Consider the following 17071-nt stretch of genomic DNA (forward strand, 5'->3'; position numbering starts at 1 on the left):
GGGGAACGTTTTGTCTTATCTACTCAACTCCTTCCCTAAGAACCCAATGAACAAATTGATGCTAGGGAATCAAGCAATCAAGCAGACTACTATTGCCACAGATCCTCTTGTGAGTATCCCAGACAAGCATAAGAGAAATAGAAGATATTAGAGGCCAAAAGAAAAAAAAAATCAAGAAATACAGAAAAGGGTGGTTGTCTGTACCTGAAACTTGAATCTCAGTTCTCCAAATATCAAAGTCTTTAAGAAAGACACCAAAGGGCAAGCAAGCACACTTTTTGGAAGACTACCAAGAGCTTTATTATTTTAATTCTCCTGACGCTACTGTGGAAGATAGTTTTATTTGTTCCCCCCGCCCCCCCCTTTTTTTTTTTATTTTTGAGACGGAGTCTCACTTGTTGCCTAGGCTGGAGTGCAGTGGTGCGATCTCGGCTCACTGCAACCTCTGCCTCCTGGGTTCAAGCGATTCTTCTGCCTCAGCCTCCCAAGTGGCTGGGACTACAGGTGTGTGCCACCATGCCTGGCTAATTTTTTGTATTTTTAGGAGAGACAAGGTTTCATCATGTTAGCCAGGCTGGTCTCGAACTCCTGACCTCAAGTGATCTGCCCGCCTCAGCCTCCCAAAGTGCTGGGATTACAGGTGTGAGCCACCACACCTGGCCACTTGTTCCCCTTTTATAGATGGGAAAAGTGAGGACCAGAGAGGTTAAGCAATTGTCTAAGGTCGCATGGGACACATGGTGAATCTTAAATTTAAACCAGACCTAACTAGCTCTTTCCACTATACCATGTTGACATGGTTTGGCTGTGTTCCCATTCAAATTTCAACTTGAAATGTATCTCCCAGAATTTTCATGTGTTGTGGCAGGGACCTAGGAGGAGGTAATTGAATCATGGGGGCTGCCTTTCCTGTGCTATTCTTGTGATAGTGAATATGACTCACGAGATCCGATGGGTTTATCAGGAGTTTCTGCCTTTGCTTCTTCCTCATTCTCTCTTGCTGCCCCCATATAAGAAGTGTCTTTCACCTCTCGCCATGATTCTGAGGCCTCCCCAGCCATGTGGAACTGTAAGTCCAATTAAACTTCTTTTTCTTCCCAGTCTTGGGTAGGTTTTTATTAGCAGCATGAAAATGAACTAGTGCAGTAAATTGGTACCAGTAGAGTGAGGCATTGCTGAAAAGATACCTGAAAATGCAGAAGTGACTTCAGAACTGGGTAACAGGCAGAGGCTGGAACAGTTTGGAGGGCTCAGGAGAAGACAGGAAAATGTGGGAAAGTTTGGAGCATCCTAGAGACTTGTTGAGTGGCTTTACCCAAAATGCTGATAGTGATATGGACAATAAGGTCCAGGCTGAGGTGACCTCAGATGGAGATGAGGAACTTGTTGGGAACTGGAGTAAAGGTGACTCTTATGTTTCAGCAAAGAGACTGGAGACATTTTGCCCCTGCCCTAGGGATTTGTGGAACTTTGAACTTGAGAAAGATGATTTAGGGTATCTGGCAGAAGAAATTTCTAAACAGCAAAGCATTCAAGAGGTAACTTGGGTTCTTTTAAAGGCATTCAGTTTTATAAGGGAAGCAGAGCATAAAAGTTTGCAAAATTTGCAGCCTGACTATGTGATAGAAAAGAAAAACCCATTTTTTTCTGGGGAGAAATTCAAGCCAATTGCAGAAATGTGCCTAAGTAGCCTGGAGCCTAATGTTAATCCCGAAGACCATGGGGAAAATGTCTCCAGGCCACGTCAGAGACCTTCATGGCAGCAGCTCCCATCACAGGTCCAGAGGCCCAGGAGGAAAAACTGGCTCCGTGGGCTGGGCCCAGGGCCCAGTGCTGTGTGTAGCCTAGGGAGTTGGTGCCCTGTGTCTCAGTTCCTCCAGCCATGGCTGAAAGGGGCCAATGTACAGCTCGGGCTGTGGCTTCAGAGGGTGGAAACCCCAAGCCTTGGCAGCTTCCATATGGTGTTGAGCCTGTGGGTGCACAGAAGTCAAGAACTGAGGTTTAGGAACCTCCACCTAGATTTCAGAAGATGTATGGAAATGCCTGGATGCCCAGGCCAAAGTTTTCTGTAGGGGCAGGCCCCTCATGGAGAACCTCTGCTAGGGCAGTGTGGAAGGGAAATGTGGGGTTGGAGCCCCCACACAGAGTCCCTACTGGGGCACTGCCTAGTGGAGCTGTGAGAAGAGGGCCACCGTCCTCCAGACACCAGAATGGTAGATCCACTAACAGCTTGCAATGTGCGCCTGGAAAAGCCTCAGACGCTCAAGGTCAGACTGTGAAAGCAGCTGGTAGGGAGGCTGTATCCTGCAAAGCCACAGGGGCACAGCTGCTCAAGAATATGGGAACCCACCTCTTGCATCAGCATGTCCTGGATGTGAGACCTGGAGTCAAAGATCATTTTGGAGCTTTAAAATTTGGCCACCTCACTGGATTTTGGACTTGCATGGGCCCTGTAACCCCTTTGTTTTGGCAATTTTCTCCCATTTGGAATGGTTATATTTACCCAATACTTGTACTCCCATTATATCTAGGAAGTAAGTAGCTTGCTTTTGATTTTACAGGCTCATAGGCAGAAGAGACTTGCATTGTCTCAGATGAGACTTTGGACTGTGGACTTTTGGGTTAATGCTGAAATGAGTTAAGACTTTGGGGGACTGTTGGGAAGGCATGATTGGTTTTGAAATGTGAGGACATGAGATTTGGAGGGGCCGGGGCGGAGTGATATGGTTTGGCTGTGTCCCCATTCAAATCTCAACTTGAATTGTATCTCCCAGAATTCTCACATGTTGTGGGAGGGACCCAGGGGGAGATAATTGAATCATGGGGGGGGCCAGTCTTTCCTATGCTATTCTCATGATAGTGAATAAGTCTCACGAGATCTGATGGGTTTATCAGGAGTTTCCACTTTTGCTTCTTCCTCATTCTCTCTTGATGCCACCATGTAAGAAGTGCCTTTCACTTCCTGCCATGATTCTGAAGTCCCCCCAGCCATGTGGAACTGTAAGTCCAATTAAACCTCTTTTTCTTCCCAGTTTCAGGTATATCTTTATCAGCAACGTGAAAATGGACTAATACACATGTAATTTCTCCTGGCAGGGGAAATGTTAGCTCCAAAAATGTCAGCTTTAGAGTCCCCTCAAAATGTGGCCTAGAGAGGTTAATACGTTTCTCAGAGAGATAAAATAATCAGCTGAAGATTTCAGGGCTGGTAAGTTGGCGTACTAGCTCAAAAGCCCACATTCTCTTCCTGGTTCCTGGTTCCATACAGCTCTTCAAATCAGGTTGGGCTGGGTGCAAATAGTGGCTCCTTAGACTCCTTCAGGTTTCCCCAATCACTGGGAATTTTAGGGACTCATTCAGGAATTTCCCCAACGTGCTTTAGAGCAAAAAGATAAACGCCAAGCCTAGCCAGTTTCTGCCGGCTTTGGAATAAAGAGCTGTGGTGAAAGGCTGCATTCTAATCTCCCACATGGGGGCTGTGCCATACTGTTCCTACGCACCAAGTGGATTTGCATTTTGAACGAATCTGCTGGCCAAAGATCACTTTAATTTTTCATCTGCCTTTTGCGGGCAACTTTCCACTCTCCTGTGCTGACTGAAACGAAGTATGACGCCAGTCTTGCCCAGACAAGCTGCTTCTTGTGAATAGGAAGTGAACAACCCTGGATTCCAGGCCAGGGGGAGAGAGGTGAGAGGTGAGGTCAGCACATCTGGTTTCTGCCCTCAGACTTCTTTACAGATGAGGGAAAGGTGCATGCTTTAAAAGGACAGTTAAGCGGGCCCCAACAGAGCCCAAGAGATCTCGGCTGTCCCCTACCTGGGGGATGTCAGGCTTCTTCAGCATCAAGCTGGAAGAGGCTCCCAGGACTGGTGTGGAAGGACACAGCAGTTTTCCCATGTGATGGGGAACTTGTTTCAGAGGTGTCAAGAGATCCACACTAAGCCTGGTGCTGTAAACTCCAGCTGGTTCTCAACTGAAGTTTTTGGGGGATGGGGAAGGAGGGTGATTTCTAGGATAGAGGAAATATGCTGTTGGTTGAATATAGGATTGTACTTCTCTGGATATGTCTTGGAAAATTTCCTTAGGTTTTGGAAGCCTCAGAACCCTCCAGAGTTTCCATTTCAGAGGCTAAGTCTTAGAGGGTCCCAACAAGAAATATAAACAGTACAGTCTGCTGGTGATAAAAACAATGGTGGTAGTGAGGAGAGGAGGATATTGAGGGAAATGTTTCTTCTTGGCTCATGATAGTTCCTTTCTGTGAAAGGGTGCAATTGACAGAAACAGTGGGGGCTTCACCTGTGGCATCACTGTCTCTACCCTAGCAAAGAGGAGGGACTTATCTGGTTGGAAAATTTCAGAAGAAAAACTAGCTCTTCCTTTTTGTCCTCTCAGATATGAACTCATCAGCAGAAATGTGAGTTCTTCCCAGCTTCTCCATGCTGTAAGTCTTATGTGGCACCACTGCCTGGGTTGGTTGTGTTAACCTACCTGCCAGAGGGTTGCGGGTGGGAGTATCTGAAGCCATTGAATCCTGCAAATACAAACCACAGCTTCCATCCTAGTCTTTATCTGTCATACAGGTTAGAGTTGCACTTTCCAATCTGCAACTCTTATGTCTTGTTTCTCTGTGAAGAATGCGGGTGTGGATGGGCATATTTATTGTGTCCCTGTGATAATTTTATGTGTCAACTTGGTGAGGCTATGGCACCTAGTTGTTTCATCAAATGCCAGTCTACATGTTGCTATGAAAATATTTTAGATGTGATTAACATTTAAATCAGTTGACTTTAAGTAGAGCATATTTGTGTCCACAATGTGGGTGGGCCTCATTCAATCAGTTGAAAGCTTTCGGAGCAAAGACTGAGATTTCCCAAGAAAGCAGCAATTCTGACTCAAGACTGCAACATACAAACCCTGCCCGAGTTGCCAGCCTACAGACTCAAGACTGCAACACCAACACAACTGAATTTCCAGCCTGCTAGCTTGCCCTACGGATGTAGACTGGTTAGCCCCCACAGTTGCATAAGCTAATTCCTTGAACTAAGTCTCTCTCTCATATATGTCTCCTAATGGTTCTGTTTCTCAGAAGAACTCTGGCTTATATAGTCCCTCATGATCCCAGCACATAATGACTAATAACTATGGCTGATATCATTGAGTCCTCATCTACTCCTCACAATTACTTACAAGGTAGGCAACAGCATTCCTTCCATTTTAAAGATGGGGGAGCTTAGATGTGAAACAGTTAAGTAACTTGCTCAATGCTGTGAAACAAGTGGAGATGCAGCATTTGAATTCAAATTTTCCTGAAACCATAACTGATGTGTTTAACTATTATACCACACAGCCTCCAAACCAGAAAAGGAAGTCCTACTCAAAGTTATGATATAGTGCATAGTTAAGTGCATAGAAAGTCTTTGTCTGTTAGTCTTATGCTGAGTGTTTATATTTTGAGTGCCTCTCTGTTTCAGTGCTGGATGAAATAATTACATGTTAAAGCTGATAGTAATAACCCAATGGTTACTTCTCTGGCCAGCCTCATTGGTGCTTCAGCGCTTAGCTTGGGATGTGATCTATGGTTCTGAGTGTCCTTTTTGTATTCGTTACTCTAATATTTAGCATAATCAACAACTCCCAATGATGGCTATAGGGAGCACACATACAGCAAGGATAGTGGCATGAAGAAATAAAAGAATCATCACTGATAAAATTCACCTTTGAGGATTTATTCATACATTAATCTATCTCTTCATGCATTTATCTAATAGTCAACCAGAAAGGTTTATTGAGAAGTTATTCTGTGCATGTATTTTTATTTCATTCATTCATTTATTCAGAAATGAAATTCTTATTACATACTCTGCCTTGCTAGGTGGATTCTCCCAAATTCACCCTCATTTTCACACCCTGCCTTCAACTTCTCTCCCGCCTACCTCTTGGAAATGTACCTAACTTGTTTCTATTCCTTCAGAGCCCTGCTCTATATTTTCCATGACGATATTTAATTTGATAAACTAATACAGAGAAATGGATTAATGGAACTGAATGGCATAACGGTTAACACATACTCACTGTAAGTGAGATTTCTTAAAAGCACATCATCTTGATGTAGAAGCAGTAACTTTTATGATGGATGCTTTAGGCAATATATTATGGGTAGTTTTGATCTGATGAGGCTTCCCGGTGCCATGTTGAGGGTAGCACTACCATTTTGTGAGAAGCCAGCAATGTGTCCTCTTGCATGACATTTTACTTGTTCATAGGATGATTTTGCCATAAAATAAAAAGAACCAAATAAGCATTTGCATTAAGAAACTATTTATGTAAGATAAAGACAATGATCGAAAGAAGCCAACAGACTTCAAAGTGTCTCCTCTCTGGTTTCATAAAAATATTACTTTACTCATGTGACAGAGACTGAAGCTGCCTAATCAATAGTCACATTCCGAACCAACATTTTGGTTAGGATGTAATTCCCACCAATATTTTGGCTAGGATGTCTAGCTAAAATACTACATTTTCCACTCTCCATGTATATAGCTAGTAGGGTGTTTCTTTTAGGAAGGTTCTACAAGTAATGCTGACTCAGCTAAGAGGTGTTTGCCTTTTGTTTTTCCCTCTTGTTCCTGCCCGGAAAGCAGACATAAAGGCTGTAGCTTCAGCAGCCATTTTGGAACATGAAGCAATGTTAAGAATTGAAGACACATAATAGTATTGTAGAGTGTAAAGATAGGGAGAGTTTGGGTCCTTGGTGAGTAGGGAATTATTCCCTCCATATTGGACTACCTATGTCCAGAATTCTTTGAAGTAAAGAAGATATACATTTCTGCCTCATTTCAACTACTTCAATTTTTATTTCCATGTATGTGTTCTATGCACCTGAATCTAATGGCAATTAACACATCCCCCAAGTTTATCATTAAAATCTATGAACTATATTATTCCAATGATAATGTTTCATTAATGGAGCCAGTCTGGTATCTTGAGTTTATTCACAGCTAACTGTTCTACCTGGTTAGTGTGAATGGAAAACAAGTTTCTGTACATTTTGAGTCATGGCTCCATGTCCCTTCTTTTGAACATGTATCCTTAATTTTCTTTGTTGTCTTATTATTGCTACTCATGGACTGTTCAACGTACTTTTTTTATTATTATTATACTTTAAGTTTTAGGGTACATGTGCACAATGTGCAGGTTAGTTACATATGTATACATGTGCCATGCTGGTGTGCTGCACCCATTAACTCGTCATTTAGCATTAGGTATATCTCCTAATGCTATCCCTCTCCCCTCCCCCCACCCCACAATGTACTTTTAAAGAAGTTACTGTCCAGATAATGTAACTTTCACTTTAAGTGAAAAGCTGCTTACTCATTCTCTTCCTTCCTCTTCCTCCCCCTGTCTCCCCAGCTCCCAAATTTGAGTAAAATTATGTTCAATGTAATTTATTGTGATTTCCCCCCTTCTTCTAAGCAATATCTGTGTTAGAGAATTGAACACCTGTAAAACGTTTGTTATTCTCACTTGTCCTAATCAGGAATTCAATAAAAAGGCATTCTGAAATCTTGGAAATACTGAGGTTTTTCTGAACTTAAACTGATCTGTTAAACCAGTTAGTTGAGCAAGGCCGGAAGAGCCCTCAGGAAAAATCATGAAAACGAAATTAAATCGAACACAAAAAGCAATTTGCCAGCGGTGAATCTAATTCACAATTTGCCTCCTCTGGAGAAGAGCATTCAGCCTTGGCCACACGCCAATGAGAGCTCCATGCGATAATCTATAGGATTGCACAATTCCTCTTAGGACAGTAATGAAAGTAAAAATAACATTTGTTCTGCCAAAGTATGTGGACTTGCTGACATCTGCTGAAATACAGATATCATCTGAGTGAACAGGATGTTTTCCTGAAGGTGCTTTGGAGAGCCAGTAGTTTACACATCTTTTCCACACATATATAAGGCAGCTTGAATTTCTGGTAATTGTGAGGGCTTGACCCTTGCAACTATTTCCAATATACCCCTGGTGGCTTTTGGACTTTGTCAAGATCATCTGATGATATACACAACCTGGTGAGAAACTTGCCTTTGTGATTTTCAGTAATGTTTGTCTATTTCTCCCGACTCCTCATTGGAATGATGATTTAAGGAAGATAGAATCTGGAATTACTGGTGGGGAGGGGAGTTAGCAGACTTTAAATCAAGTGTACCTGTCATTTAAATTGGCTGATTCTAGATTGAACAAAGGAAACATGCTGGGAAAGTCTGGGTGAAAATATGCTACATTTTATATTTTCTGATGGAGCAAATAGGGGGATATTTTAAAATGATGGAGATTAACACCTATTCACATTGGATACTTTCATGGCAGAAGGCTCCAGGGATGGATTTGTAGAAGGTGAAATACATGAAACTTGACAGCTAATGGCAAGTCTGAATAGTCTTGCCTAGATGATATGCTGTATTTCAGGGCATTTCATTGTTGGGAGAGTCAGATCTAAAGTAGGCTTTGAGGGATGAAAAGGAGATGGTTTCCAGCTAAGAATATAGTAGACATTGAATATAATTAAGGTGAAACAGAGATGAGTGGTACTAAACATATGGTAAAAGCATCTCAGGATGAAATATGATGAATCACTCGGAAGCAGAAAATATGAGCAGAGATGGACAAATTATTCAGTAACACAGTCAATAAGGACTTGGCCAACAGGCATCAAAATATTAGAGGGTCAAAAAATAATCTTAAGGAATTAGAATATGTGTTTTGGTAATATCTATTCCGTATATTTTAGGGATAGATACATGGGTGTGTATGTATTCCATTACGCGTATGGGAAATTATGACTGACAATACAACTGCAGGAGTTTTCATGTAAAGATAGATTAGATTTGATAGCTTCAAATTCATTTTTAATAATTGTTTTATTCATTAATAAATAGAAGGACCCAATTTAGACTCCTTATTTTTAGTATTACAGGGAAAACAGTAGCCCTCTCTAATATGGCAACAAGTGTTTAAAGATCATGTATAGCTGGGGGTGGGGTCAGTTGTAGGGAAAGGAATTATAAGTAATTGAAAATATTGTGCTAGAAAGGGCCTTTGATATTACAATGATGTAAAGTCTGAAGAGTTAAACTGGAATGTAGCGTCACACAGCCAAGTCTGAGTGGGTAGTTTGGTTAGTGCAGTTGTCATTGAATCCAATCTAATAGTCATCAAATGAAGTCCAATTCAGATTGATGAATACAAGTATGATGCTCACTGTGTACCACGTACTGTGCTAGTTGTTGTGAAGTCAAAACTGAATGTTAGAGCACCTGTTTCTAAGAAACTTATAGTCCACTGAAGGCACAGGGAAGACATGGAAGATGTTATAAATAGTAAACTGTGGAAAGTGACAGGGCAGAATGTATGTAAGCAGACATATACATTTGTAGAACATGTACGAGGTACAGAAATAACATCATAAGAGAACAGTAACATTGTCTTGTGAGTATGACTTTTCTTAGGTTGAGGGAGTGAAGAAAATGGGAAATTTTAGGAAAGAATTTCCACCTGAGCTTTTTAAACATGAAAAGGAGCAAGTCAGAGACATTCAAGGATGGTGATATGGTTTGGCTGTGCCCCTACCCAAATCTCATGTTGAATTGTAGCTCCAATAATTCCCACATGTCATGGGAGGGACCCAGTGGCAGGTAATTGAATAATGGAGGCGGGTCTTTCCTGTGCTGCTTATGATTGTGAATAAGTCTCATGGGATCTGATGGTTTTATAAAGAGGAGTTCCCCCTGCACAAGCTCTCTTGCTTGCTGCCATGTAAGTTGTGCCTATGTTCCTCCTTTGCCCTCCACCATGATCGTGAGGGCTCCCCAGCCATGCGGAACTGTGAGTCCATTAAATCTCTTTTCTTTATAAATTACCCAGTCTCAGGTATGTCTTTATTAGCAATGTGAGAATGGACTAACACAGATGGACAGCAGGAAAATAACTGGAGAATACTGATTTAAACATTTGCTTTCTTCAAGGAATGAAAATAGAGCCAGATCATCCATTCATTTCTCTTCCAGATCCAGTATTAAGAATCTAGAATTCATTGCTCTGATGCCAATTTTGGTTTTGCATATTCATCTTGTTCATTTCGCCATTTTTGATAGAATTGAACTGAAAAATGCATCCGATGCTAAAAGTTTGAAAGAACTTTTGAGATAATCTTTGACTTCCTTATATCATTTATTCATTTATTTTGAAAAATATTATTGAGAATCTACTCTGTTCCAGGCTGTTGGGCACTATTTTAGACACTTAGAATACATCAAGAAAGAAACTGATGTCTTTGCTCTCTTGGAGCTTATGCTTTAAGACGGAGAGACAGACAATAACTGAAACACATCAGAAATATGTGAATATTACAGTTTGTCAAAAGACAATAAATGCCAAGGGAAAAAAAATTGAGCATGCTATATGTGGGTGGATATATGTCCCAGTTTGCCCAAGGCAGCCTTAGTTTATTTCTGTTGTGCCAGCATAACTATTAGCAGCATCCCCTTTAGCTCTAAAACATATCCTGGTTTACTTTAGATGCTATATAAATTCATAACTGCAGTTAATGGGACTCAGGTGTGTATGTGTGCACATTCCGGGCCCCATACAATAATTGAACATGCTGATCCAGCTAAGTCTCATTGAGGAGGGACTTGAGCAAAGACCTGAAGAAAGTGAGAGAGTGAGCCACACAGGTATCTCAGTGAAGATTGCTCCAGGCGGAGAAGCAGAGGAACAATTAGGGCAAGATTCTAAAGTTTTAAGGAATGCGGGGCTGGGGGTGTGTAGTCAGGGGTTCATGCAGCTAGAGTGAATTAATGAGGGGCAAGCTGTAGGAGATGAGGTCAGGGAAGGTAGGGGTAGGGAGCAGAGAGTGTAGAACCTTAGGTCATCAGAAGGGAGTTGAGTTTTTCTCCGAGTCTGATGGGAAGGCATTGGGGGTTTCTATATGGCAAGTACATAATCTGACTTTGTTTTAAAAGTATCACTTTGTGGAGTCTATTCTTTGTGAAGTATACACTTTAAGGTGTAAAAGTAAAGGCAGATTTTATAAGTCGGAGGCCCCACAGTACACTAAGCAAGAGATGCTCATGGCTTGGAACAGGGTGGTGGCACTGGAAGAGGTGAGAAGCAGTCAGATTCTGGACATGTTACCAGCCAACAGAATTTCCTGCTGGACAGGATATGAGGGGATGAGCCCTCATATCTTGCAGCAGTAACAAAAGATTCATTCCAGGACTAATTCAACAAACAATTTGGTGTTTTGTTTTAACTGAGCACTTCAAAAAGCAGCACTTCTCTCACCTTGCTTCAAAGCCATGCCTCCTGTATTAGTCCGTTTTCATGCCGCTGATAAAGACATACCCAAGACTGGGCAATTTACAAAAGAAAGAAGTTCATTGGATTTACATTTCCACTTGGCGAAGGTGAAAGGCACATCTCACGTGGCGGCAGACAAGAGAGCTTATGCAGGGAAACTCCCATTTTTAAAACCATCAGGTCTTGTGAGACTCATTCACTATCATGAGATCAGCACAGGAAAGACCTGCCCCCATAATTTAACTACTTCCCACCAGGTTCCTCCCATGACACGTGGGAATTCAAGATGAGATTTGAGTGGGGACACAGCAAAACCATATCACCTCACTTTTCAAAGCATTGGCAAAATGATGAACCCCATTAAAATTTAGTTGCATACATAGCTGCTTCTGTCTGGTAAACAGTAAAAATATTTTCAATGTGGATAGTTTTGGTGAATTGCAATGTGGTGTATGTAAGAAAGAGAGCATCTAAACATGGGACTTTCCAAACAGTAGCAAATAGGTAATGAATGTGTTTAATGATATGTTTACATTTAGACATGTTGGAAAGTGTTGATGGTGGGGCATCTACATAGTAAGTAGAGGCCAGGGTCTGTCTGCAGCTCTGCCTGTGTGGCTAACTGTGTGACTCTCATCACATCCCTCGACCCTCTGAGATGAATACCATTTGTTTTAAATGGAGCATTTTATTGTGATTACAGTTCTATGTTTTTGTGTTTACTGTGCTTTCAGCTCTGACATTCTGTGACTCTGAACAGCTTAGGGGAACAAGGCTACAGATAGACATTTAGGATCTTGAGCTCTCATAGCACTTTGTGAGATTGTTATGGTTATCTCAGTCCTCTTATTTGCATATTCTTGCAAATTGCAGTCTAGGACTGATATCTTTTCTAACAACGCGTTATTCCCATGGGTCATAATTTAGAGAGGCCCTTATCATGCTGATTAAGAAGACAGGCATGTTTTTAAATTGGATAAAATAGTGCCTTCAACTTAGGAATATTGTGTCATTGTATAAAAAATGAGTGATAATTAGTAACAATTATTATAACCAATGTTTGAAAATTTACTATGAGTAAGGTATCTTACGTGGAATCTTTTATTTAATTCTAAGCACAAAACAAACAAGACCCTATGGGTAGGTACTCTTCATATTCATTTTAGAGATAAGAAAGCAGAGCCAGAGAACTGACTACCTTGCCCAAAGTAAGAAAATTTGCAAGTGGCAGTGTTAGGATTTGAACCCAGGCAGTTGGCCTCCAGACCATGCACCATCCCAACCACCATACTTTACTTCTGTCAGTGCACAGAGAGGGTTAGCCCAGCATCTGACAATAGTGAGAACTCAACAAATGGAAACTATTGTGATGCCATATATTATTGCAGTGGGAATTCAATACCTGCTGGGTAACCAATGAATCTGTGAGTCATCTACACTGAGGCACTGAGGTGATAATTGAAATCAGGAATAAATGAGCTCATGCAGGGGAGAGGGCAGAGAAGGGTTGAGGACTGAAATTTGGAGGATGAATAACCATATACCCTAATGCACGCTTGGATGGTGTTCAACCTTGAAGTGACTATTCTTATAACCTGCAGCAGAAACAAATGTTTCCTTCCAGGTCTGGTTGAGTGACTCTTGGATTTTGGTTCTAACTCTTTAAAACTGTTTCTCTGACTCTGCTTCAAAGCTATGTCTTCCCTTTCAAAACATTTGCAAAATAATAAATCCTACGTCCAAAGAGTCTATTGAAGTTTAGTTGCAAACATAACGACTTCTGTCTGGTAAAGATTAACAATGTTTCTGATATGGATAGTTCTGATTAATTGCTGTTGAAACTCCTGAGCTGAATGTCAAAGCTGGAAAATGAACTCTTAAATGCACTCAAAAGACAAGAGCCCCGTGTATCCTTGAACATAATCCAATCAAAGAGATTGCAAAGGAAAACACAAGAGACAGTATTAAATTCATGGTGACATGAAAGTTTCTTGTTCCATCTTTGAAAAATCACCAGGTCATTGTTCACAAAGAGACTTTTCTTTGATATTGACCTGCCTGATAAGTAAAAAAACATCTTTCTAAAACATTATTCTTGACTTCTCTCGTTAAACATGTATTAGTCCTACAAAATTCTGGTTTGCAAATCCTGATGTTCAAAGTCATTTTAAAAGAACTAAGTGGAAAGGAAAACTCAGTCAAGCAAATAGAAGCGCTTAATTGTCTATAATGTGGATTTTTAGATAAGGGGAGTATTATTTGGTAATGTCCATCAGTGAATTGGCATCCTATCAAGGCCTGGCGTTTGACCTTTTTAGAGCTGTCTCCAAGGAATGACAGGGCACAGGGCATTTCTGCCATATGAGTTTTACTGGATGGTAATATTATATCTAAAAAGCTGGATGGCCTTGGACAAGTCACTTAATATTTCAGTTTTGTTTCATTCTTGAATAAAATGAAGATAACACCACCAGTGTTGCTCACAACGAAGTTGTGTTCAAGTTGAAATGAGGTAATAAATAGACATGTAACTGCTTTGTGAACTACAAAGCATGGTGTATGTGTAAGATACCATTATTATTGTTTTTATACAGCTTGTCCCTTCTTCCTCTTCTGTTTTGGCTAGCTCCTGATGCCATGGGTAGCAATTTTATGGGAAACATGGGGCAGAGAATTACAGAGGTGATTGATGTCTTGACTCTGGAAGTCACTTTTAAGCTCATAATTGTTGATTACTAAAAAAGATGCATCTGTGTCCAACACTTTCAGTAAATGTCAGCTATAAAATTTTTTCTTTATGATATAGTCCATGTTTTGTCTACTCTATTCATCAACTATGTGGAAAATAAGTTATATGATTTCAGGTGAGAACTCTGCTCTCACACAGTCATGATAAATAACAGTCATGATAAATAGCTCTTGTGAAAATGAGAAAATATGTCTGCTTCATGTTTACATGGGTAGAATTGGTACATAAAATGGATATTTTATTTAAGTTTTTTTTTTTTTAGTAACAAGATTTCACTATGTTGCCCAGACTGGTCTCAAACTACTGCTCTCAAGTGATCCTCCCACCTCTGCCTCTCAAAGTGTTGGGTTTACAGGTGTGAGCCACCACACCTGGCCTAAAATGGGTACTTTAAAATGATATTGATTAACACATTTAGTTCAAATATATCTCTTAGGAAAAAATATATACATGTAAAACTGTGTGTGTGTATATATATACATATATATGTATATACGTGTGTGTGTATATATATATACATATATATGTGTATATATATATACTGTGTGTGTATATATATATACATATATATGTATATACGTATATACATATATACGTATATATATGTATATATATACACACACAGTTTTATATATATGTATACACATTATACATATATATACATTATATATACACATTATACACATATAAATATATATATTTATATATATGTATACACACATATATATATACACACACACACACATACATGTTATATAGAAACATCAAGTTTAGAAATGAGCAGAAGAATCTATAAGGAAAAAAGACAATGGGAAACAATGTCATGTTGGCCTCAGCCTTAGAGAAGAAGCATTTTAATCACACAATCTCACATGAACTGAAATAATTTCTAAATAATAGTTGAATGATGACATAACAAAAATACAATGGTTAGGAAATATCGCATATGTGGTAGATCATAGTATTTGTTCAAAATAGTCACTGCTTCTCTCTTCCAGACCCATTCCTCTCAGGCCACCAACAATGGTACCAAGAGATGTGGGGCACTTCTATAAGATAACTGAACATGTGGAAGCAACTTTGGATAACAGGAAGAAGTTAGAATGCTTTGGAGGGCTCAGAAGAAGAAAGGAGGATGTGGGAAAGTTTGGAACTTCCTAGAGACCTGTTGAATGGTTTTGACCAAAATCCTGATAGTGATATGGACAATGAAATCCAGGCAGAGGTGGTCTCAGATCAAAATGAGGAACTTACTGGGAGCTGTAGTAAAGGTCACTCTTGCTATGCTTTAGCAAAAAGACTGGTGGCATTTTGCTTCTTCCCCACAGATCCCTAGAGATCTGTGGAACTTTGAACTTGAGAGAGATGATTTTAGGGTATCTGGTAGAAGAAATTTCTAAGCAGCAAAGCATTTGATCTGTGACCTATCTGTTTCCAAAAGCATATAGTCATATGTGTTTACAAAGAGATGGTCTGAAATGGGAACTTCCGTTTAAAAGGGAAACAGAACATAAAAGTATGGAAAATTTGCAGCCTGACCATGTGGTAGAAAAGAAAAACCCATTTCTCCCATTTTCTGAGGAGAAATTCAAGCCAGCTGCAGAAATTTGCATAAGTAAAGAGAAGACAAATGTTAATGGCCAAGACAACAGGGAAAATGTCTCCAGGACATGTCAGAGATTTTCAAGGCAGCTCTCCCTATCACAGGCTTAAAGCCTAGGAAGGAAAAGGGTTTTGTGGGCCCTGCTGCTCTGTGCAGCCTCAGGACATGGCACCCTGTGTCCCAGCTGCTCTAGATCCAGCCATGGCTAAAAGGGGCCAAGATAGCTGTTGAGCCATTGCTTCAGAGGGTGTAAGCCCCAAGCCTTCAAGGCTTTCACGTGGTATTGGGCCTGTGGGTGTGCAGAAGGCAAGAGTTGAGCTTTGGTAGCCTCTGCCTAGATTTCAGAGAATGTGTGGAAATTCCTGGATGTCCAGGCAGAAGTCTGCTGCAGGGGCAAAGCCCTCATGGAGAACCTCTACTAGGGCAATGCAGAGGTTCCCAACTGTGTGGGGTTGGAGACCCCACACAGAGTCCCCACTGGGGCACTGCCTTGTGGAGCTATGAGAAGAGGGCCACCATCCTCTAGACCCCGGAATGGTAGATTCACTGGCAGCTTGTGTCGTGTGCTTGGAAAAGCCACAGGCAATCAATGAAAGCCAACCCATGAAAGCAGTCATGGGAGCTGTACCCTGCAGAGCCACAGGGGCAGATTTGCCCAAGGCCTTAGGAGCCCACCTCTTGCATCAGCATGACCTGGATGTGAGACATGGTGTCAAAGGAGATTATTTTGAAGCTTTAAGATGTAATGACTGCCCTGCTGGGTTTTGGACTTGCGTGGGGCCTTTAGCACCTCTGTTTTAGCAAATTTCTCCCATTTGGAATGGGAACATTTACCCAATGCCTGTACCCCCATCGTATCTTGGAAGTAACTTACTGGTTCTTTATTTTCCAGGATCATATGCAGAAGGGACTTGCCTTGTCACAGATGAGACTTTGGACTTAGACTTTTGGGTTAATGATGGAATGAGTTAAGACTTTGAGGAACGGTTAGGAAGGCATGACTGTGTTTTGGAATGCGAGAAGGACATGAGATTTGGGAGGCACCAGTGGTGGAATGATATGGTTTGGTGCTGTGTGCTCACCCAAATCTCATCTCAGATTGTAATCCCCACATATTGAGGGAGGGACCTGGTGGGAAGTGATTGGATCATGAGGGCAGTTTCCCCCAAGCTGTTCTCATGATAGTGAGTGAGTTCTCACAAGATCTGATAGTTTAAAAGTGTGGCACTTTTCACCTCGCTCTCCCTGCCACCATGTAAGACATGCCTTGCTTCCCCCTCACATTCTGCCATGATTGTAAGTTTCCTGAGGCCTCCCTAGCCACAAGGAACTGTGTGAATCACTTAAACCTCTTTCCTTT

The 17071-nt window shown here is 41.0% G+C and overlaps 1 long non-coding RNA gene across 1 annotated transcript in view; it reads left to right on the forward strand.

The window, feature by feature from the left end:
* The first annotated feature begins 3575 nt into the window (after positions 1–3575).
* LOC115934051 (uncharacterized) overlaps positions 3576–17071 on the forward strand; it is a 70314-nt gene continuing 56818 nt past the window's right edge. The window contains exons 1-2 of the long non-coding RNA XR_004069903.3: positions 3576–3688; positions 4394–4442. This is a non-coding gene — a long non-coding RNA (uncharacterized lncRNA). The remainder of the gene's footprint in view (positions 3689–4393; positions 4443–17071) is intronic.

This window comes from Gorilla gorilla, chromosome 2, assembly GCF_029281585.2.
Source record: "Gorilla gorilla gorilla isolate KB3781 chromosome 2, NHGRI_mGorGor1-v2.1_pri, whole genome shotgun sequence".
Lineage (NCBI taxonomy): Eukaryota > Metazoa > Chordata > Mammalia > Primates > Hominidae > Gorilla > Gorilla gorilla.